The sequence below is a fragment of the Canis lupus genome, chromosome 3 (genome assembly GCF_003254725.2).
Source record: "Canis lupus dingo isolate Sandy chromosome 3, ASM325472v2, whole genome shotgun sequence".
Taxonomy (NCBI): domain Eukaryota; kingdom Metazoa; phylum Chordata; class Mammalia; order Carnivora; family Canidae; genus Canis; species Canis lupus.
In genome coordinates, this window is record NC_064245.1 from 90,900,037 (window position 1) to 90,924,125 (window position 24,089).

General features: G+C 47.3%; 1 long non-coding RNA gene and 1 pseudogene across 3 annotated transcripts in view; both read right to left on the reverse strand.

The window, feature by feature from the left end:
* Window positions 1–3,686: 3,686 nt before the first annotated feature.
* Window positions 3,687–5,570, reverse strand: LOC112653495 (THO complex subunit 4-like; annotated as a pseudogene).
* A 652-nt stretch (window positions 5,571–6,222) lies between these two features.
* The window catches only part of LOC112653685 (uncharacterized), a 29,151-nt gene continuing 11,284 nt past the window's right edge, over window positions 6,223–24,089 (reverse strand). For 2 of the 3 annotated variants that reach the window (XR_007409996.1, XR_007409995.1), the window contains exons 2-6: window positions 22,854–22,983; window positions 20,953–21,170; window positions 19,103–19,485; window positions 9,016–9,207; window positions 6,223–8,623 (exon numbers count right to left, since the gene is read on the reverse strand). This is a non-coding gene — a long non-coding RNA (uncharacterized LOC112653685). The remainder of the gene's footprint in view (window positions 8,624–9,015; window positions 9,208–19,102; window positions 19,486–20,952; window positions 21,171–22,853; window positions 22,984–24,089) is intronic. The other variant, XR_007409997.1, reaches the window with a different exon arrangement.

The following is a 24,089-nucleotide window of genomic DNA, read 5'->3' on the forward strand; positions in this document are numbered from 1 at the left end:
GGAGCTCGGCCTCCAGGTGCAGCTGGGCCTCCAGGTGCGGCTGGGCCTCCAGGTGGGGCTGGGCCTCCAGGTGCGGCTCGGCCTCCAGGTGCGGCTCGGCCTGCAGGTGCGGCTCGGTCTCCAGGTGGGGCTGGGCCTCCAGGTGCGGCTCGGTCTCCAGGTGCGGCTCGGCCTCCAGTGCGGATCGGCCTTCAGGTGCGGCTTGGCCTCCAGGTGGGGCTGGGCCTCCAGTTGGGGCTGGGCCTCCAGGTGCGGCTCGGCCTCCAGGTGGGGCTGGGCCTCCAGGTGCGGCTGGGCCTCCAGGTGAGGCTGGGCCTCCAGGTGCGGCTCAGCCTCCAGGTGCAGATCAGCCTCCAGGTGCGGCTCGGCCTCCATGTGCGGCTCGGCCTCCAGGTGCAGATCAGCCTCCAGGTGCGGCTGGGCCTCCAGGTGGGGCTCGGCCTCCAGGTGGAGCTCGGCCTCCAGGTGCAGCTGGGCCTCCAGGTGCGGCTGGGCCTCCAGGTGGGGCTGGGCCTCCAGGTGCGGCTCGGCCTCCAGGTGCGGCTCGGCCTGCAGGTGCGGCTCGGTCTCCAGGTGGGGCTGGGCCTCCAGGTGCGGCTCGGTCTCCAGGTGCGGCTCGGCCTCCATTGCGGATCGGCCTCCAGGTGCGGCTTGGCCTCCAGGTGGGGCTGGGCCTCCAGTTGGGGCTGGGCCTCCAGGTGCGGCTCGGCCTCCAGGTGGGGCTGGGCCTCCAGGTGGGGCTGGGCCTCCAGGTGCGGCTCGGCCTCCAGGTGCGGCTCGGCCTCCAGTGCGGATCGGCCTGCAGGTGCGGCTCGGTCTCCAGGTGGGGCTGGGCCTCCAGGTGCGGCTCGGTCTCCAGGTGCGGCTCGGCCTCCAGTGCGGATCGGCCTCCAGGTGCGGCTTGGCCTCCAGGTGGGGCTGGGCCTCCAGTTGGGGCTGGGCCTCCAGGTGCGGCTCGGCCTCCAGGTGGGGCTGGGCCTCCAGGTGCGGCTTTCCCGGCCGAGCGTCGGGGACAATGCAGACCTCGGCCACATGGGGGCGCTGCGCCCCCGGCATCGAGGCCCGGCCCGCCCGTCGGAGGGAGCGCGCCGCGGAGGTGGGGGGGGAAGAGGCGGGGCCAGGAGGAAAGCCGGGGCTGGGGGCGGGCACCTGCGGGGCACCTGCGGGGCACCCGCTGCTCGTCCCGCCTGCACGACGCTTCCTCCGCCGCCCTCCCCGCCCCGGGATGCGGGAAACCGGCGCTCGCTCTCCCGCGGGCGGGTAGGTGTGGACGGACGTGTGGGGGCGCCTCGCAGACACGCGCACCAGCAGCAGCAGCACCAGGAGCACCAGGAGCACCAGCACCAACACCCCCACCACCAGCCCAGCACCCCCACACCCAGCACCCCAGCACCCTCACCACCAGCACCACCACCCGAGTACTGAGAGGGTTATCTCAATCCTCAGGGTGACTCTCTGCAGCAGGTGCCATTATTTCCATCCTACAGACAGGGAAGCAAAGTCAGGAGCAACAACTACACTGACCCAGGTTCCCACCAACAGTACATGGACAGAACCCGACCTCTCTGGTGCACGGACCTACAATTTTCCTCCTCGCACCTTATTTCAGATTCAAGATAATACCCTCTTCTCTCTCAATTACCCTTTGCAGGGCTCTTTTTTTTTTTGTAATTTTTGTTATTAGCCAATTTATTTTTAAGTTTTTAAATAGAGAAGTCTCAAAAAGGAAAGAAGAAATAGCTGATAAATGTATTGTCCAAATAAGCCCTGATGTCTTCAAAGATAAAAAGGGGGGCAGCCCCGGGTGGCTCAGCAGTTCAGCACCTCCTTCCAGCGGGGGCCTGATCCTGGAGACCCCGGATCGAGTCCCGCCTCGGGCTCCCTGCATGGAGCTTGCTTCTCCCTCGGCCTGTGTCTCTGCCTCTCTCTCTCCCTGTGTCTCTCATGAATAAATAAATAAAATATTTTTAAAAATAAAAATAAAGATAAAAAGGAGGAAAAACCTAACATATCAATTTGTTTTGTAAAAACAACCACACACAAAGGTACAAAAGCAAAACCAAGCCTCAATGGCCCATACTCACACCCTCTTCCACAGATATTAATACTATACTAATAATAAATAATTTAAATTACAAATGTGATATATGATGGTATATATCATAATAAAATCCAGAACTTACAAAACATTAACTATTAGGCCCACACAGTTTGAAGTACTTTAAAAGTATTAAATCAATTAATCAACTACATCACTTAATCTGCATGTAGAGTCATATATTCATTTATTATTTATACTAAAGAAATCTTACTCTTCATAATATTTTGAACTTTCCATCTTTTTCTCATTTTTCCCTTTATTTTTAAAAAAGATTAATTTTTTATTTTAGAATAAAATAGAAATGAAATTTTAGAGGATGGTTGAGTTGGGGGGTGGAGGGGCAGGGCAGGAGGGAGAGGGGGAGGATCCTCAAGCAGACTCCTCGCTGAGCGCAGGGCCCAACTCTGGTCCCCGTCCCAGGTCCCTGAGATCATGACCTGAGCTGAAATCAGGTGCCCGGGGCAACTGGGTGGCTCAGCAGTTGAGCATCTGCCTTCGGTTCAAGGCGTGACCCCAGGGTCCCAGGATCGAGTCCCACATTGGGTCCCCGCAGGGAGCCTGCCTCTCCCTCTGCCTGTGTCTCTGCGCCTCTCTCTGGGTCTCTCATGAATAATAAATAAAATCTTTAATAATTAAAAAAAAAGTCAGATGCCCAACCCACTGAGCCACCCAGGGGCACCTCCTATTTTTTCTCTTTAAACATGTAATTTGGAAATCCTCCTCTGTCTCTGCAGGCCCGTCTGTTTTCACATGGAGTATTCCACGGCGGGGAATGAGTTGCAACTAACCTAATAGGCATCTGTGGTTTGTGTCCTCTCCCTGTGATCTGCACTGAGAAACACGTACGACTCGGTTTCTTTGAATTTATAAATCACATCATCTCAACAACCAAAGACTGAATGTGGTCAAAGGGTGGAACTGATGCAATGAAGAGAAATATTATTGTTATGGTTTTGGAAAACTATTGTGCAACAGCGCTGCCAGTCACCTGGAGGCTGTGGCGAGCAGAACTGGCCAAAGAAAAGGCCACGCGTGCAGGTCAAATTATTCTCTCCCCCTGTCCCCTGGACATTGAAAACCTCCGTCAGGCGTTATCATGACATAAAATGATCCTCAAGCTTTGGGCCCAGAGCCATGGGTTTGTCCACAGACCTCTTTCCACCAGCTCCCCTTTCTCTTGTGTTCCAATCATGTTTCTTCCAACCAAGCCACCTGCCGCTGTCCAAGATTCCTATCATCTATCTATCATCTATCCGTCTATCTATCTATCGTCTGTCTGTCTATCTGAAATTTTTTTTTTCCACACACGTCTCTGTTTTATTATGACAAAGGTGAAAACGCCACCTTCCCCACAAGGACAACCGGCAACATTTATCCCAAAAATAACTCGGTACAAAACAGGGCTGCTTCAGAATTTAAAAAGAAAAAAAAAAAAAGAAAGAAAGAAAAGAAAGAAAAAGAAAAAAAGGAAAATAAGAAAAAAAACATTTACATGAGTTTTTAAATCGTGTTTTAAAACATAAAATAAAATAAAATAAAATAAAATAAAATAAAATAAAACATAAAAGAAACAAATCCATCATTGGCCGCACAGCCCCAGTCCACGCCCCTTCCCTCCAGGGAGCCCGGAGGGGACACCTGGGTCCTGCTCCACTTGGGGATCTGCCGGTCTCTTTAGCTGGTGTCCACTCTGGCGTCATAAGCATCCAGCTGGGCGTCCAACTCCTCTGCAGAAAGCTGCTGCTTCAAACTCCCACCAGTGCCTCGACCTCTGCCCCGGCTCCCTCCACGAGTGCCTCTCCTGGTGCCGCCGCCACCACCACCGAAACCTCCGGAGCCCCGGTTTCCAGTCATCCCACCTCTGCTATGCTCTGCGCGGGTCTCCGCTGTGTCAGTCCGTGACGAGACGAGCTGAATGTTCACGGGGCGCCCATCCACGGGGACGCCGTCGTACTGCTTCTGGCTTTCAGGGCATCTGCCTTCCGTTCAAAGTGCACATCGGCTGTTCCTAAACTGCGCCCGGAGCGGTCATGCTGTACAGCTGCCTTCTTCAGAGTTCCGGATTCAGCAAAGAGTTCCTGAATATCCGTGTCCGACACTCCGAAATCTATCTACCCATCTATCAGCTATCAGCTACCCATCGTCTATCTCTCTATCCATCATCTATCCAGCATCTATCATCTATTTATTACCTATCTACCTATCATCATTATCTATCATCTATCATCTATTATCATCTATCATCTATCTACCTACCTATCTGTCATTAATCTACCCATCTATCAATCTACCTACCTATCACCTATCTGCCTATCATCATTATCTACCATCTATCATCTATCTATGCATCTATTTATCATCTATCTACCTATCATCTATTTATCTATCATCTATCTATTTACCTATCATCTATCATCCATTATCTATCATCTATCTATCCATCTATCTATCCATCCATCTACCTACCTACCATCTATCATCCATTATCTATCCATCCATCCATCTATCTACCACCTACCATCTATCTCTCTATCTGTCTGTCTACCATCTATCATCTCTCTATGTATCATCTATCTATACCGAGGGTGGCTTCTCCCTTCACACCGAGCGGATGACGAGGCGTGTGAAGCACGGCCCAACAGAAGGATTTCCCTTCCCTCCTGTCCTCAGCGCTCCCCAAGTGGTGCTACGGTAGACCAGTGGTCCGTTTTCAGCTGTGGCACCAACATACCACGCCAACCCATGTGTGAACCAGCCCGGGCCCCCTGCTTCCTTGTCGGCTGGTCACAGGAAACACCCCAACACAGGTGTGTGTTGACAGGGTGTGGACAGCCACCCACCATACAATACGGGAGTGAGTCGAGGCCACCTGGTTATGTGACGTGCATACGCCTTTCAGATCTCCCTGTGCCCATCCCAAATACACCCTTTCCATACATTGCCATCAAATAATGAATTGCTGCTCTGTCCATCTGACTTGATGTGAGTTCGTGCATTTGAGAATATTCCCAGTACGACGGGCAAGTCGGTGGCATGATGGCATCAGCAGTGGGCGGCGTGACGGTCTGATGGCATTAAGTTGGCTGAGGTGTCTCGGGGGCAGTGTTGCAACGGGCGGGGGGGAGGAGGATTCACACGGTCCCTGGGGGAGGCGGTGAATGGTGGCTGCGGGGCTGCCCCACAAAGGTGAAACATTTTTGACCTGCTCCCCACTTGATGAGGTCAAAAAGGTCAGAAGGTATTCACCGACCTAATGTATACATTACAGTGCTGGGACCTGCTCCGACCTGCTCCAGTGAGACACCACGTCCAGCTTAGCAGCTGTGCTTATAATGCCACCTGGCCAAGCTTCTGTAGCCCCTTATGATCCTCTACGATCCATGGTGTTTGCAGAGCCCGTGCTGGTGACAGGGGCAATGAGGAAACCACCACCTCTGCATCCCTGAATCTTTGATAACAGCAGCTTCATTTCACCAACTCTGTTGGCCGTGGACGGGGGAGGTCAGCTTCAGGAGCTTCTAGTCTTCTCTAAGTTAATGACCCTTACTCCACAGTTTGGAGAACCAAGGTGAGCATCTCACCGGATGCTAAGCCTTTCTACCCCATGGGAGCCCCGGATGATAACCACAAAAATAAGGACTTGGGGCCAAACGCCGTTCACTCCCATACTTCCACCGGCTTCCACCCCAGCTGGAGAACTCTAGTATTCCTGTCAGCTCAAACCCTTTCACAGCTGAAGTCAACCAAAAGCCCCAGGTTTCCTCTTTCCCCAATGCAGTCACCCCACCAAACGGCCACAGGTCATTGTAGGAAAGGACCAGACGTATGTTTACTACACAAAACTATTCTTTCAGAGATCAGTTTGGAGATGTGGCGCCTCTTGCCTCTTCCTATCAGTAGGTTCTGGGTCTGTGAACCGATACAGATCTGGAGGCTCAAGGAGGGAGCGTGACTTCCTGTTGTGCCGACGGCCGTCAGCCTCTGCCCACTAGCTCTCCATCCTCCCTGATGTTACAAGCTGAGAAGCCTAAAATGACTTTCCGGTTCTGTGTCTCAGTCCCTCTCTCCCCCTGCCCCCTCCTCGCTCCCCTCCTTCCCCACGCCACCACAGAAATGTCACAATAGTTACCATTCCTATCCCTGTTGGACAAGCCACACCAGTTGCCGCTCTGGCCTTGATGCCAATTATGATCATAATTTCTGTCTTGCATCTGGTGCTTCGATGTGGCCAAGCGGCTTCTGTCATTCCCCAAATCCAACATTTATATGGGAAAGAGCTCCATTTTACGGAGACGTCTCTCACTGTCTGACCAAGCCCACATAAAACAGCCACCAGTGAGCTACTGAAAAACACCCAGTGCGCCCCTCACCAGCGAGCCCCCTACTCTCTTGGTGGAGGGTGTATCCCCTGGGCTGCCTTGGGAAACATGGCCTGCTGGTGCGCTCTCGAGGTCCCACTCAGTGGGGCCACTCAGACGTTTCCACCTACCCAAGCCTTGGGATCCACCCCGTAAGACACCTCCAAGGGGGTTCGGGCAACCAGCCCATTCACTGTAGTTCATCTTCATCCTTAAGCTTCCAGGTGCCTGTCCAGAAGACCCACGTATCTCCTCCAGATCCCAAATCCAGAGTCATGAGTAAGGCCCTGACATCAAAAGTTCTCCGCATCCAGTCTTAGAGTCTCCACTGCCTGCTCCAATACCTTGTAATTCCATTCCCAGAAAGGTTTCTCCAAGGTCTACCAGCATGCATCAGGCAACCACTGGCAGGCCTTGTGGGTATAAGCTATTTTCCCCTGGGCCCAGTCAGTACCTCTTCATTCAACAAGTGCTAGGATCTGACCCTGGGTATTGTTCCGGAGGAAGCGAGGAGCGAGGCAGGCTGATCTTGAGGAGCCCAGGACAGCACTGGGAGGCCCTGTCTCAGGGCAGAGCCTCACACGGTATCCAAGCAGGAGACAATGCTTCCTCTGGCAAGAGGAAGGCGGCTACTCCTTCCTACGCTGGACACACAAGGGAGTTTGAGGGTTCAAGATCCTCAGGTTCATCCACCCCAATGTCCCTGGGCCAGCTCTGAGGCTCCCTCTGTCTTTCCATCAAGGTCCTAATAAAGACTCGTGCCATGGCTGTGCATTTGGTCCATTCTGCAGCCCTGGCCTCCGATTTCCTACAGCCTGCTCCATGGCTACCACGCTCTTCGAAACAGCCATGAAGCCCCCTTATGGCTTTCACGCTTCAAGCCGGCAGGTTATTGCTCTGAGTCTATCCTTGTTGTTGTTGTTGTTGTTGTTGTTTTGTTGTTATTTTTCTGCTTTTTGGTTTTTTTTCTTTATTTTGCCAAGAACTGCAATGTAGTTAATCGACCCCAGTAGTCTCATAATTATCATTTTCCCAAAACTGTTTATTTAGCAAAGCCTCTGCACAAAATTATGCCTCGCCTACTCCTTTCATGCCATCCCAGTTAATCATAGGTGAAAACATCAGTAATTGTCAGGCCACTGCATCCAGGGGTTCTCACCCAACCACTTCCCACCAGTACGGGTCTCGTGTTGCTGTTGGACCACGAATAATCCAGCTCCAAAACAGATTCCCGGAGTCTGCTCTCTAGGGCTTTTCCTGATTCCAACTGCCGTAGCCTAGAGTTTCCGGAAGGCAGAGTGCGCACTATTACCGATAGGAAATAGATTTGGGGGGCGGATTGATAAGGTGGTATAAAAAGAGGTATTTAAATAGATAATTGCAAGATAATAGAAGAAATTCCATAATAAAGACACGAACAGTGTCTACAACTCATCTGAGAAGGGGGTTAACTGTACTTGAAGAATCAGGGACGCCTTCGTGGAGAACCAAAAAAAATGGCATGTACTCGTGGGCTCTGCGTCAGGATCTACGTCGGGATCTACGGGAAGCCCTTTATAGTTAATACTGTCAATCATCCTAGGGTGTAGGTAGCTCTGCTGGCTACAGTTTAGATACGATAACGCTGACTAAAGTTCAGAGAATTCCCACGGATGCTAAGGGACAGAGCCAGAGGCCGTGCTATTAAACCCCACGCTAAACTTTTTTTTTTTCTAGAAAACTTGATATTGGTCTGATTTTTAAAAGATAAAGTGCTTTTTAATCAGCTGTACAAGGAGGAAGGAGACCCCAGGCAAAAAGGACGAGAGATGCATGACAAAGACATGGGAAAGGGACTATCATGCTCTAGGACAGTAAGAAATTCGATATAAACAGGGAGCCATTTGAAGGAAGTCTTTGTCTGGGTTGCTAAAGAGAAGATCACGGAATGGGCAGCTGATAGAACAACAGACATGTATTCCTCACGGTTCTGGAGGCGTGGGAAGTCCGAGATCAGGGGGCTGGTGGATTCGGTGTCTGGTGGGGGCCCCCTTCCTGGCTCACAGGTACCTCGTGGTAGAAGAGGCGAGAAGCTCTGTGGGTCTCCTCTATTCGGGGCGCTGTTCCCATTCATGAGGGCTCCACCCTCACGACGTAATCACCTCCCAGACAGAGGCCTCTGGCACTATCAGAGTGGAGAATAGGTTCAAACATAGGAATCTGGTAAGAACACAGTCTGTAGCAGAGGGTGAGCAGGATGGGAAAGTAGAAAGGGTGAGTGGATTTAGCATGAGGAGGGTCCAAAACTGAACACGAATCATGGCCCTGATGATGGGCAAGGGACCTAAAGAAGCTTGTGCCCCTTCGCTTCCATTATGTGCCTCTCTCTCCCCCTGGGGCCCAAGTGCCAGATACCCCCCTTGTCTCCTACCACTTGGGGCAAGTCTCTCAACCTCACTACCCTATTTCTCTAGTATAACCTGGACATATAACCTGGACCTGCCTACTTTTAAAGCTGGTTATAAAGATGAAACGAGGTCGTGCAAGTACAGTATCCAACGGCCGCCTTTAACTTACATCCATGTAACCGTAAGCTCTTGTCCAGAGATAGACGTGCGAGGAAAGCCAGAGAAGAAATATGTGAAATCCCGCTGTCGATAACTGGTATCTGTCCCTCGGTGGGAAGGGAGGTGTGAATCTGCTGTCCCTGTGTCCCGTCCCCCCGCCTCTCAGGGTGGGAGCCTCTCCCAGGCAAGGAGCCACATGCACCTGAATGAATGAAACAAGGTTTGCCTTCAATGAACGTCCAACAATGTTTGTCTCCACCTTTGCTATTATTTGTTCTCCCCTCCACCCTCTTCACCCTGCCAGCAGGCTGCAATCTCTGACACCGGCTGATCTGTCAGATTTGCTATCTGGCAGACATAGGTGGCCTACGCTGGCGACTTAGCCCGCCCTGGCTTACGGGGGAGTCGCAGATCTACCATTAGTTGTTTCCTTTATGGCCATTTAGAAGCAGCTACTCCCTAAGTAGGAGTATCTGCTCAAACCAGAATCTGTCCCTGACTTCCTGCCTTGTTACCCTCCCCTACACCACCCAGGGTCAATGTCCATCACCATAAATGCAACTGTAGGTCTAACCTCATCACCACGTCCCCTTGAAAAGTCCCACAGAGAATGAGAATAAAGGATGCATGAATCCCAACCTCTCTACCCCTTATTTAAATGCCACCTCATATCCTGGCCTGGAACTATCTCTCCCCATAACTATCAGCAGGGAAAATATCCTTCCCCATCCCCAGAAGTTCCATCCCCCCACAAGGTGTGATCTGATCCCAGAGTCCTGGCAGTCCGCATGATCCAACAGTCCATTCCTAAAATGCTCGTTTATTCCAGGTTAGTCAACTCCGGGTGTCAGATGTCAGTGTTTCTGCCAGGAATATGCTGCGCTATCCAAAGTTGATCCCAACCCTCCCCCCAGTCTTTCCTCCAGTACTCGGTGAGAAGAAAATCAAGCCAACACGTCCCTCACATGTGGTCTGCCCTCCACTCCCCATCTCCTGGGAGCAAATGCTTAGACGAGAAAACATGCAAACATTTCCAAACATTTCCCTAAAACAAAAAAATGTTTGCACGTAGAGAAATTTAAAACAAAATTTATTTTTTTATTTTTATTTTTTTATAATAAAATTATTTTTTATTGTTCAATTTATCAACATACAGAATAACACCCAGTGCTCATCCCGTCAAGTGCCCCCCTCAGTGCCCATCACCCAGTCACCCCCCCCCCTGCCCTCCTCCCCTTCCACCACCCCTAGTTTGTTTCCCAGAGTTAGGAGTCTTGTTCTGTCTCCCTTTCTGATATTTCCCACCCATTCTTTCTCCTTTCCCCTTTATTCCCTTTCACTATTTTTTATATTCCCCAAATGAATGAGACCATATAATGTTTGTCCTTCTCCGACTGACTTACTTCCCTCAGCATAATACCCTCCAGTTCCATCCATGTCGAAGCAAATGGTGGGTATTTGTCATTTCTAATGGCTGAGGAATATCCCACTGTACACACAGACCACAGCTTCTTTATCCATCATCTGTCGATGGACACCGAGGCTCCTTCCACAGTGTGGCTATTGTGGACATTGCTGCTGTGAACATCGGGGTGCAGGTGTCCCGGCGTTTCACTGCATCTGTATCTTTGGGGTAAATCCCCAGCAGTGCAATTGCTGGGTCATAGGGCAGGTCTATTTCTAACTCTTTGAGGAACCTCCACACCGTTTTCCAGAGTGGCTGCACCAGGTCCCATTCCCACCAACAGTGTAAGAGGGTTCCCCTTTTCTCCACATCCTCTCCAACATTTGTGGTTTCCTGCCTTGTTAATTTTCCCCATTCTCACTGGTGTGAGGTGGGATCTCATTGTGGTTTTGATTTGTATTTCCCTGATGGCCCGTGATGCGGAGCATTTTCTCATGTGCATGTTGGCCATGTCTATGTCTTCCTCTGTGAGATTTCTCTTCATGTCTTTTGCCCATTTCATGACTGGATTGTTTGTTTCTTTGGTGTTGAGTTTAATAAGTTCTTCATAGATCTTGGAAACTAGCCCTTTATCTGATACGTCATTTGCAAATATCTTCTCCCATTCTGTAGGTTGTCTTGTAGTTTTGTTGACTGTATCCTTTGCTGTGCAAAAGCTTCTTATCTTGATGAAGGGTCCCCAAAACAAAATTTAGGAAACAAACACCTTGCACAATTTTCAGGGACACCAAATATATGTCTAATGCAAAATGCGAAGCAAATGACTTCGTATCATCAGCAGCATCTACATCTGGGTGATTCCACTGTCATCTGGGTCCTTGTCAAGAACCTAATGTGGGTTTTGGGGTTTGTCTTGGGATGTGGGGTGTCTATGTCAATGAAATTAAAATGTCCACCAAAATCCTCTCTCCCAGAAAAGGAGAACTATGACCTAAAGACAAAACAAGTCAAGCCTCCATGCTAAAAGGCAGAGTCCACACCTATTGCCTGAAACACTGCCCCAAGCCCTCAATTGATGTTAGTTTTTTTTTTATCATCGTAACTGTCATTTTTTATTGCCTCACTTCATGTCATCCTCCCAGCACATGCGACACGTCCAAAAACAGATCCTTGTTCTCTTCTGACTTCCAGAGTCAAATGAAACAAAACAGATCATCACCTCCGCCCCTAACTTGTGCAGGGGTTTGATCCCGAGATGCTCTCAATATGACACATGTTGCATGAAAGTCCAAGTTACAGGGTCATAGTGGTTTGCAAATCAGTCCACTTTGTCAAGAGCCCTTCGTGGAAGAGTTACCACTCTCGTGGCCTGAACCAGGTCACACTCAAAGCTCAGTGGAATGTAAAAGGATCTAGTGCAGAGAATTCGTGGATGTTTGTACGAGAGAGAAATACAATACTAAGAAAGCTAACTGAGCCCTTTTTCATGGAATTCAAACAGCAATGCTCCAACTGAAATCATGAGCTTATTCAATGATCTTTTCATTTTAGCCCGTGTAGCTCGCATTCTGACATCTGAAAGAGTTGAGACGAGTGCTAGGCACATTTAATATTTTGCTGGAAGACTAGAATCTCCGAACGTTAGAGTTGGTGCACACACGCGCGCACACACACTCACAGAGCATCTTCCCTGCCACTCACGATGGGGCCTGGCAGCTGGTGGGGCAACTAACTGGTCGGGGAAAGTGAATGGATTTTGGACAGAGTTGCCGAATCCGAGTCAAGCACCTCAAGTTACTGGCCCTGTGATTCCGGTTGAGTTACTTCTCCGCTCTGAATTTCGTTTTATCAGCCATAAAATGGAGCTGATAACACCTACCTCGTGGATATGCCGTGAAGCGTATACGTGGAAATCTCTTAACATTCTTTCGGGTGTTGCACAAATCACATGGGGTCATGTTGATGCGATGGGGGATGTTACGGTGATTCGAATGCGGACGACCTCAAGTTTCATCCTCATTCTACCACCTGACCCTTATGAGTATCCGAGCCCTCATCTATAAGGTGGAGCATGCACACCACCTTCGTATGGTTTCTGTGGCGACCCGTGAGGTGCCTATAAAGCAGTTAGTGTCTGACACACAGAAGCACCCATCATTAGACATTTGGTAAAGAAACTGATGTTCCTTCGCAAGTCCTTAATGAGACCCAGCTGCGGGCTGGGCACCTTGTCTTGTGCTCGGCCTGCAAGCGGGAAAGTTATCTTCTGGCTCTGGAGGGACACACCCTGTAGTGGGGGATATTTTACTTCCCATCCCCAAAAGATATAAGAGGCCTCTCGTTGCCCAGGAAATAAAGGGCAGGTTCACTGTTTGGCGTTGGAACCATTCCTCTCTCTGACCCCACCCTACCACCGAACCTCCTATACAGTGTATGTTCAATCAAACTAAATCCCCAGTGTTTGTGTCACTACTCGTGTAAGTCAGGTTCTCCAGAGGAACAGGAGCAGGAGATTTATCACAGGGACTGGCTCACGCAATTATACAAGCTACGAAGCCTTATGACCTGCCATTGGTAAGCTGGAAAACCAGGGAAACCACCGGCATAACTTAGCCTGTGTCTAAAGGTGCCGAAAACAGGGGCACCCTAATGTTGGAGGGCTGGAGCACACGGAGGTGGCGGCTGAAACAGAGCAAATCCTCCCTTCCTCCCTCCAGCAGGGGTTGGATGAGGCCCCCACACACCGGTGAGGGCAATCTTCTTGACTCAGTCTACAGATTCAGACGCTAACCTCTTCTAGAAACACCCTCACAGACACATCCAGTAATAATGTTTTTACCATCTGCTCAGGCATCTCGCACACCAATCAAGTGGACAAATAAAATGATCACATTCGTGTTGGACTCTCCACCTGAAATATACCTCACCCCTTTGTCTCTAAGTCAAAAGCCCACGCTTCCTTCATAGCCCAGCCAGGATGATCTCTACTGTGAGCATCTACTTCTCTGCTTCCATCTATGTCCCCTGAAGAACGACCTCTTCTCTACGCCTGTTCTGGTAGAGCTGCAGATGCCACCCCTCGGCCACAAAATGAGTATAACGTTACCTAGTTCAACTCAAAGAAAGAACAGCACTGCCCCCCTCACCTTAAAGCGTAGTTAGGGGTAGGCACGTGACCCAGTCCAGGCTGATAAGAATGACACCTGGGGTTCCTGTGGAACCATTCAGAAAGAGAATTTCCTTTTGCACTGGGGTTATTAAGGTAGCTGTGAGTCAACAGCAACAAAATACCATCTTACCTACAGGAACACCCACCTCAGAGGAAAGCAGAGCTGAGACATGAGGAGAAACCCACTGCTGGTGACGTCACCGACAACTTGGATGGATACCCCTCGACTTCGGGTTAGGGAAGCCAATCCATTTCCTACTTCATCATCATTATTATTCAGTTTCTATCACCTGCCATCAAGAATATGCTGCTGACCAAGACCATAGCATTTTTTTTTTGAGGTTCTAGTTAGAGAGAGAGAGAGAGAGCAAGTGAGGGGAGGGGCAGAGCAAGAGAGAGAATCCCAAGCAGACTCCACACTCAGTGTGGAGCCCAACACAGGGCTTGATCTCAGACCCTGAGATCATGACCTGGGCCAAAAATCAAGAGTTAGATGCCAAACTCACTGAGCCACCCAGAGGCCCTAGACTCACAACTCATTTATATTTGTGGTTCTTATGAAATGCTGGGATGGGTTTTTGCCCACTGTAGGTGCCCAGTACACGTTATGTTGGATTAATCTGTAACTCATGGAATGAAATGTACTCGATTCCAAACGGCGCTCAACCTAACAGTCACCCCGGCACATTAAGGCCGAGATAACACATCTGAGCCAAATGATCTATTTGTAATGACTATTCAGACATTCAGTTTCTCTAGAGCCCCAAATAATAACCTGTTCTTTGCATAATCACCTACCTAGATAGAAAACCGTATTTTTCCAAGTGTTTTTAAACCTCATTTTTATTTTTAAAAAATTTAATTCCAGTATAGTTAACAGTGTTTAATCCTCATTTTAGAAATGAGAAGATTTGGAAAGGTAAATGGATTTCCTACAGTGTCACAGGAAGTGAGCAGAACACTGTGGTGGAACCTTCTGTGATTCCAAACTTGGTGAATCCAAAGGACTAGAGGTCTTTTGTCTTGTTCTGTCTTCAGAGTCGGGGTAAAAGTAAGAAATTTTGGAGTCACCCAGCTGGAGTTGAAACCATACGTCTACCAGCTATGAAGCACAGCTTGAGAGTCTAGTGCATACTAAGTGCCAAATAAATGCAAAAGTTGGGATTCCTGGGTGGCGCAGCGGTTTGGCGCCTGCCTTTGGCCCAGGGCACGATCCTGGAGACCTGGGATCGAATCCCACATCAGGCTCCCAGTGCATGGAGCCTGCTTCTCCCTCTGCCTGTATCTCTGCCTCTCTCTCTCTCTGTGACTGTCATAAATAAATGAAAATAAATAAATAAATAAATAAATAAATAAATAAATAAATAAAATAAATGCAAAAGTTTTTATTATTTCCATTAATACACATTTTGGTGATTTCTCAGTCCACCAGAAATTCTAAATTGACTCGGGAATCTTAGGGGAGCTCTGTCTAGATGTGTCTGCATTACATGTGAGATTTCTCTATCTCAGAGGGAACAAATTCTCCATCAGACGTCCCAATGGGAAAAATATAAAGTATAAGTTACTGGTGCTTGTGCCATGATTAATTTCCCACCCATTACTCCTAGAATTTCTTCATTCATAATACAATGAAACAATCCTGTGCTCATTGAGGGGAGAATATTATTTGGTTACTGCTCTAGATTTGCTAAGTTTCATTAGTTTTAGAATCTAATTTAGGTTGAAGCTTTATAAGTTACAGTAACTTCTCAATAGATTAAGGGAATTTGATGACTGTGGATGAATAAGAAAATGGGCCAATAAATATAAAACTTAACCCTGTAAACCTGAAATGGCTTCAGAAATTCTTGCCTCAGGTCGGCGGGATATTAAAGGACAAATGCCTCCTTCATATGACTGTATGTCTCGTGATTGTCCTAACTAAATGTCAAAGGACAAGCCCGTATAGAAAGCAACAACCAAATAGACATGAATAAGGACAAGGTTTTCTGACCCACCAAAAAGGTTACTTGGAGCCATTGTAGACAGGTTTTATTATAAAAGCTTAATTTAATTTCTTTTGGTTTAGTCTAGCTAGACCAAAACTGAGTAGTTTGTAAATGTTTTAAAAAATAAACACAGCCGGTGACTTAAAAAAATTCTTACAATGTGAGCCCAAATTTAAAATATGATATTGAAATTGAAAGCATGCCAACACACCAAAAGGGAAGATCCCTTTCTCCCCAAGGGGAGAAATATTTTATTGCTTTAATTGTTAACATGGTTTCCCTGTGACAAAGGTGTCTCCCCAGATATTTAGGTCAAAAGGTGAAGAAGAAAAGTATATCAAAGGAAGGGAATTAACATATGACGAGCAGCTACTTCATGCCAAGGATTGTGCATGATGCTAAACACACCTGAGCGCCTATTGTTTGTCCCAAAACCCTTTAGCTAGATGTCCTCGCTCTCCACAAAGGGCCTTCGAGCACCAGAGGAACCGAACTATGTCCTTCTCATTAATAAATGGCAGTGGTGAGACCCATATAAAAAAAAATAGTGTTATGATTAAAAAGCAAAACAAAAACCTCCAGAGCTCAATTCTTTGCCAATTTATCAAAGTTCTCACAAGTCAGTCATTTGTGTTTAACCTTAAGAAATTCTTTATAGTGATGCGGGCCAGAGGTTAGCTGTTTACCAAACTGTTCCCCTCTTCTACACATGGAAGTTGCCAGCCGCCCTTGGAGCTGTGCCGCCACGTGACCGGGTGGGAGCCCAAGGAAGGCGGTGGATCATCATGTGGACCAACATCCCCGGGCCTGGCGCATTAGGACTGCCCACCGATCCTCCCCGCTTTCCTTATTACCTTATCTCCCAACCATACCCAGATGGTCTAGCAGAGGACTCCGAGGCTCAGTGGGTGCTGGAGTACCTCGGTGGAAAAAGGCCTGGGGTGTCGTGACTCCCCGGAGCAGAGCCATGACGTCAACGGCCACTGGGTTGTGTCATGCATGGAAGATCTTTCTTAAATCAAGTCTTTGAGACTCATGGCTCATTTTTTACGGCTGCTGGTCTTCCCTGACTGACATGTGATAAACCATTTATTTGTATACTTAATATTTATATATTTACATATATCAGATAGACTTAATATTTTTATTTTTATTAATTTATTAATAAAATTTAATTTAATCTTTATTAATTATTTTTAATAATATTTATTAATTAATTATTAATTATTTATTAATTATTTTATTTTAAATTATTGGATATTTTTATTTAAATGCATCTTTTTTCTTTTCTTTTTTTAATTTTTTTTTTACTTTTTTCTTAAACTTATTTATCATAGCATTATTTACTACATTTTAGATTATTTTACTTTACTTTATTGACTCCACTGCAGACCTGACGTACTGATGAATTCTTTTCTATCATGTGAAAATGAAATCAAAGTTTTCTGTATAAAACTGTGACCCACGTAGCTAGATATCGCGCTACTCTAATCACTTCCCTGTGCCTGGCCAGGTAGTTGGCCCCTTCCTCAGCCAAGGTCTTGAATATCCGGAGTGAATGTCTGGGCCACCCGGATGGCTCAGTTGGTTGAGCGTCTGACTCTGGATACTGGCCCGGTCATGACCTCAGGGTCGTGAGATTGAGCCCTATGTTGGACTCCACTCTGGGCGTGGAGCCTGCTTCAGATTCTCTCTCTCCCTCTGGCTCTCCCCCCACTTGTGTGCACACCACACGCTTTCTCTCTCTCTCTAAAAAAAGAAGAAGAAGTGAATGTTCCTTTTGGGAGATGCACATGGAGGCGCCGTGTCATCCCAACTCAACCACTGCTCTTTAAGTCGAGGCCCAGCTAGAGCAGATGGACCTGAGCAGGACCCCCAGAGCTGCTCTGGCTTAAAATATAGCAAAAGTCTCTTGGCAAGAGATGGAAGAACTGTGGCCGGAGGCCTCTCCTGATGGCTCTGACCTCAGCCCTATGGTTGCTGTGGTCCCCTAGGACCTACTGAGGACTGGACACGCAAGAAGAGTGCCGCTCCCTACCTGTCGGCCTTGGGGCAGCGGAGGCAGCTCCGCTCACGCCCTCCTACGTTCCTCACGCTGATGGGCTCAACCCGCCTGGTGTTCGACAGCACACTCAGGCATCTGCCCCAGAACCGCATCGCTCCAGCCTGCAAGGAAAACCTTCTAAGCCCAAGACTAATGTTCTGAACACTACCTCCTGGAGGACAAGGACCATGTTCTAATTACCTCGGATTCCCCAGAAAATCGCAGAGTGCAGAATAGGCACTAAATGAGCACTTGATAAAATTGAACATCGAAGGTTGATCTGCTCAGAGGGGAAAGAAGAAAGAGTTTTCATGTCACCTCATAGTGATTCACTCTCAAAGAGAGAAATCGCTTAAGAATTCCACGAAAATAAATTAGAGATTTTCGGCAGGCGAATAAGTGATAACTGAGTTTTCTTTCCTGGGAAGGAAACACAGAGCTGTGTTTGAAACCCCACTGGAAGTATTAGATGACTCCGAGGTCCAATGTACGTGAGACAGAGCTGGCATTTACAAGGAGCGGGCTGCTACTAAAACTCAACTGCATCTACCAACGCACACACGTGCACGGACACACGCACGTACACACGTGCACGCACACACGCACGCACACACACTGCCACTTCATTAACTCAATTAAATCTGCCAGGGCTCAGTGGTGATGCTCTGAATTGTCCAATGTTGAAAATCGGGACACGTACCCAAAACAAGAGAAAAGAGGTAAAGAAAGACAGAGAGAGTTTTTAATACAAAAAAAAAAAATGTAACACAAAACCTACACCTGGCGAGTCTCCATGACAGCGAAGCGCTAAGCATTTGCTCTAACCCCAGACATCTTTTCTATATAGGCTTCCTGTGCATTTTTCCCACTCTGTTATTTATGGAAAGAGGGGGAAGCAGATGAACTCTTACCATGGCAACCCTTGCAGAGCAGATTACACCTAATACTATCTGTCAGTGGTTAGATAGAGAGGAGTTCTCACCAGGAAAAAAAAAATGCATTTGGCTTGATTATATGAGTATTTAACATCTATCAGGGAAAACATACAAAGCAATTAAAAGAACGCTTACTTTGTCCCCCCAAGTGTTAAAACAAAGCTCTAGGTTTCTCTTTCTTTTTAAGAAAATCCTCACCTCTGTGGAGGAACTGACAAGTGTGCATAATTGGCCTATGGTGCCTTCATGGGATGGCCAGGTCCTAACATTGCATGAAGACTGAAGATAATGAGTAGGTTTAAGATTTCTTTCCAGTGCTTTCCATCCAAAATGAAAAGGCTCCCTCCTCAGCTGTTGTTTCCTTCAGATGTTTATCCCCAGGTCACCACGGATGTAGTTGGCGATTCATTAGGTGGCTGCTGTTACCGGGCCCACTTCCCTTTCAGCCTCTCCCTCTCTTTCCCTGCCTACCCCTTCCCCCAGCCTGTGGCCTTGTGGTCTTCCAGAGGCCAGCAAACCCCCTGTTCTCTCTCTTGGTTTTGCTTTTAATTACCTTCTCTGGGCTCTGGCTTGCTCTGTTTTTGAAAAGCCTCACGGAATTGCCTGTGAAATATAAATACTGTCACCCCACAGGAACACAAACCCCAGGGAAACCTGTCTGGTGGAGCGGCACGGCGTCAGCGCTGCGGTGGGCGGCAGGCGAGAAGACAGGCCTTCATTCTCCGGTCATCAATCCGCAGTTGGAACACACAGAGCTCTTGCCAGAAAGTCCTCGCCTCCAGGAGTTGCCCAAACAGAACGTCACATTTTCAAGGGTTCGATGAATCAGAAACCCTGTGCAGACGTACTCAGGAACACACCTCTCTTCTGATTGTTGACAGCGTTCATTGATTCATTCGGAAAGCATTTTTGGATGACCCCGTGCCAGGGACTGTGCTGGAACACAATAGTGCCTATTAATTTTTGCAATCTCTGTTTAGACTTTAATTCCGCTAGAGAGCATTCTCAACGTCTACGACTGCGTCAGGTATGCTCTGTGTTTCCCTGGCACCCCGAGTTTAATCATAAGATAGCGCCAATTATTTTTGCGATTGACTTCTTTTTGTAAAAGTCACGATAAGTTAAGCTTCAGGTGCAAATAAACTCCCAAGTTTCCATAGCTTAACAAAGCCATATTTCTCACTTAAATCACCATCCAGTGTGAACCAGGTGACCCTATAGTCATGCTCTTATCTAAGGACCCATCAAGGGATCCAGTCTGCTTCTACCCTCAACTCTTTTATTCAGAATCCTTTGCTTTGAGCTAAAGAAATGCATAGAAGAAACAGAGGAGGGTCTTGGGGTAGGGGGAATCAAGACCAGAGAGATGCCCCACTCATTTGTAACTGCCTCAAAAGAGTTAAGAATTGGCTAGAATTAGTGACATTGACACCATCCAAATTGAGGATGGGAAATGTGGAGGAACATATGGATATTTAGTGAGAAATATCACACTCTGCCCCCTAGATGCAAAATTAAATTATGAACTCTTTGAGGAGAGAGATTGATTATGTGAGAATGTTTGAGCACGACGGCATGTTTGTACCTCGTAGGAATTAACCAACAGGCACAGAAAAATCCAAGAAGAGTTATGTGCAAGCTCATTATTAATAAGAGTTCGAAATTTTTCCCTGACACAAGAACAACATTAAAAATCACTTTGATTGCTAACATGCCATTTGCAAGAAACAAATGCAAGATGTAAGTTTTAAAAAAGACAAGTATACACAAAGGAAGAAAACCAGTAAGGGTGTGGGAGCGTAAAAGAATTCCTTTACTTTGGAGAACTATATGGCAATTTCTCACAGAGTTATACATCTACCTATGACTTAGCAATTCCACCCCAGGTATTTACCCCAGAGAAAGAAAGGCATCCACCCCCACAAAGAGGACTGCGCAATTTTCTTAGGAATTCTTAAGAGATTTGCTCATAATAGGCAAAAACTGGAAACAGCCCAAATGTCTCGAAATGCACTGTAATATAATCATAGAATATTGCACGCCATAAAATCAAATGAAATGCTGCTTGTGCAAGAACGTGGAAGAACCCCCAACACAGCATGTTGAAGACGAGCCAGACACAAAAGAGTACAGACTGTACAACCCAATTTACATGATGTCTACAAACAGGCGAAACTAATGATAGAAATCCCAAAGCACTTACCTTGGTGGCAAGTGAAATTTCTATTGTAAAGGTCATAAAAAAAGATGTCTAAGGTAGTGAAAGCGACCTGCACCTTGTTCGGGTCCGCACAGGTTTATACAACTGTCAAAACTTCTCAAGTTGAACACTTAGGATGCATGAATTTTATTCTGTGTAAATAATACATCATTATGTCACCAAGGAAAGAAACCTTTCAGTACCTAGGAGTGCATGTTCAGAGGTGTTCAAAACTGCTCAAAAATACTTGTCAAGCAGAGGCATCTGGATGGCTCAGTCGGCTCTTGATTTTGGCTCAGGTCATGATCTTGGGCTCGTGGGGATCCAGCACCGAGTTGGGGTTCTCGCTCAGCAAAGCATCTGCTTAAGATTCTCTTCCTCTCCCTCTGCCCTTCCCCTCACTTGCATGTGTTCTCTCTCTCTCTCTCTCTCTCTCTCTCAAAAAAAAAAAAAAAAAAAAGACTTGTCAAACTTTTCTGAGAACCCCTAATGAAGATATACATCATATCCATGGAGAGGACATCTCAATCTCACAAAAGTAACAATTCTCGCCAAAAAATTCTACATATCCTATGAAATTGCACTCAAAGTCTCAGCACCCGTTTGTGCGATCTTTCTCTCGAGCTCCACACATATACACAATGTCACCTGGAGGTCGAATAGTTATGCCAAACTCAGAAAATAAATCAACAAATTCCTGACCTCCCACCCAAACTGCTCTGCATATGATCCCCCACCCTAGTTGCTCCATCCTTGCAATTGTTCAAGTAAAAATACTTGAAGTCAAAATACTTCGATACTCTTCTTTCTTTAAATCCCCAAATCCCAACCAGAAGGCTCTATTTTCTCAGCCACTTGTGCTGCTACCACAGTGACGTGAGACACCACCATTTCTTTCTGAGTCGCTAGCAGTGGCCTTACAACAGGTTACGTTGAGCAACTTGCTTAACTGCTGTTAAAAAACAATCCCCAAATACGAGTGACCTAACACGATGAAAGTTGATGTTTATCTCATGAAAAGCTCAAAGCAGATGCCCCTGAGCTGGTGGTTCTCCCAGGAGATACTCTCCCCCCAGCTGTACCATAGAAACCCCAGGCCTCTTCCTTCTGACGGCGCTACAATTTCTAGGATTTTGGGGCCTCCAGAGGAAGTGACATAATCGCCTGTGGCGACTGCATTGGACAGAGCCCAGCACATGGCAAAGTTAGCTGAAAGGGATCCCGGGAAACGCAGAAGAACACACCGAACAGAGCGCCTGCCACAAAGGCCTTCCCACCCGTGTGTTGGTCTCTCTACACCTATTCTCCACCCGGGAGCAGAACTAACCTCCTGACCGTGAATTAGATCATGTCACTTCTCCGTTTATAATCTTACAGAACAGCCTATTTTACTCAGACTTTAGGCCAAAGATCCTAAAAGTTCCCCGGGGATCCGCAATTCCGGAAAACCCACGTTGGCGCTCTCATCCCATTTTCTACTCCGCTCTGTGGCTCCGCTCTAGTCCAGCCACACGGGATTCCTGTAGCGCGTCCGGGATGCCGGGCACGCTCCCGGCTAAGGGCTTTGGTCTGTCCGGGCCCTTTGCCTGGGAGACGCTCCCGGATAACTGCACGGATACCCCCTCGTCTTTTTCAAGTCTTTGCTCATTTGCCCTCATGTTAATGAGGCCAACCCTGAACATTCCATCTACTGAGGCTACAACATGCCCCCTGCCTTCCTGGAACTCCCAACCCGTATTCCTTTTCTGGCGTCCCCAACTCCTATTCTCCCTTTATATATACATTTTTTTAATTTATTTTTTTATTAATAATAAATTTATTTTTATTGGTGTTCAATTTACCAACATACAGAATAACACCCAGTGCTCATCCCGTCAAGTGCCCCCCTCAGTGCCCGTCACCCATTCACCCCCACCCCCTCCCTCCTCCCCTTCCACCACCCCTAGTTCGTGTATTTTTTAATAAACAATTCTCACTACCACCTAATTTAATATGTACAATTATTATTACCCCCATTTTACAGGTGAGAAGCCGAGGCACAGAGAAATTCAATCATGTGCAAAGTTACTTTCTGAGCAAACATCTGAGAAGTAGCGCAGCTCACCTTCAAATTCTGTTAGTCTGGCTTCATGGTCCGTGTGAACAACCCCTCAACTCATCTCTCAATATCCCTCGAGCTGTTCTAATCCATACTTCAATCTCTTGAATTAGGTGCTATTAGTAGATACGTTTATCTGATAGATGAGGAAACGGAGACAAAGTTAGAGAAACTTTCCCAATGCTGCACAATGAGATATAGGGTCAGGTTTGATTGAGACATTTTGTCCCTAAAACTTCACTCCTAAGTCCAATGTCTATTATTCTGACAATTCTACTGCATGAAATCACCTCTGGATAGAAATAATAAATCTCCTCTTTATTGTCATAAAAAAAAATCACAAGGTTTGCTTCAGGGCTGATTTTTTAAAGTGCTGCACGTACCATGTTCCTGAGTGAATGCCCAACCACATGATATTGTACCACGTACTCCCCAACCATTTAATTACTTCGTGTTCATAAAGCCCAAACTGCCCGCCCCAAATCCTGTGGTCTTTCCTCTCCGTGTGGTAAGCTCTCAGTCAATTAGATGTTCATATCCCTTTAATTCAATGTTTTTATCGACTTGAACTATTTCCCAATTGAGCGCACCCAAGTACCACTGAGGACTGACATCTGAACAGGTTTACGTGAATTTCCGTCCAGGTTTCAATCAGTCTAGTTTCTACGTCTGTGGTCCTTGGAGTCATTTGGTACCTACAGTGTGAGAACAATGACTTGAGTCCATCAGTGGATCCCAGGGTCCACCCACCAACAGTGACACTCAAGGACTTGTCGAGAAAAGTGGGGACACTGGTTGTACTCCTGATTGCTGCTTCTCAAAAGGATATTCTGACTAGGATCTTCTTCTTACAGCTGCTAGGAAAGGTATCCAGACATCAAAGCAAATATCCAACCACTTAAACTTCCTACAGATTTGTGGTTGGACCCAGTCTACATGTGCCCTTGGGTTAACGATGGGTCTTCTATCATTTACTTGCTTTGAGTAGAAAGAGATCTAAATTGCTTCAGCCCTGAGAGAGAGCCTGTGTTGATGGATCATCGAGGTAGTTGCCCAGGGATTCTGTGGGCGGCCAGGCCAAGGATGACTGTTTGTATGAAACCCCCGGAGTGCACTACTTGCCCACCTGGCCTCTTGATGTAGTCGTCTCTTACTCTCTGTGTGGCTGCTTCTCTGCTTGAGAAATACCTTTGTCTAACTCTATGTGATTCCATAAATGATGCTGCCCCACATGCTGATGCA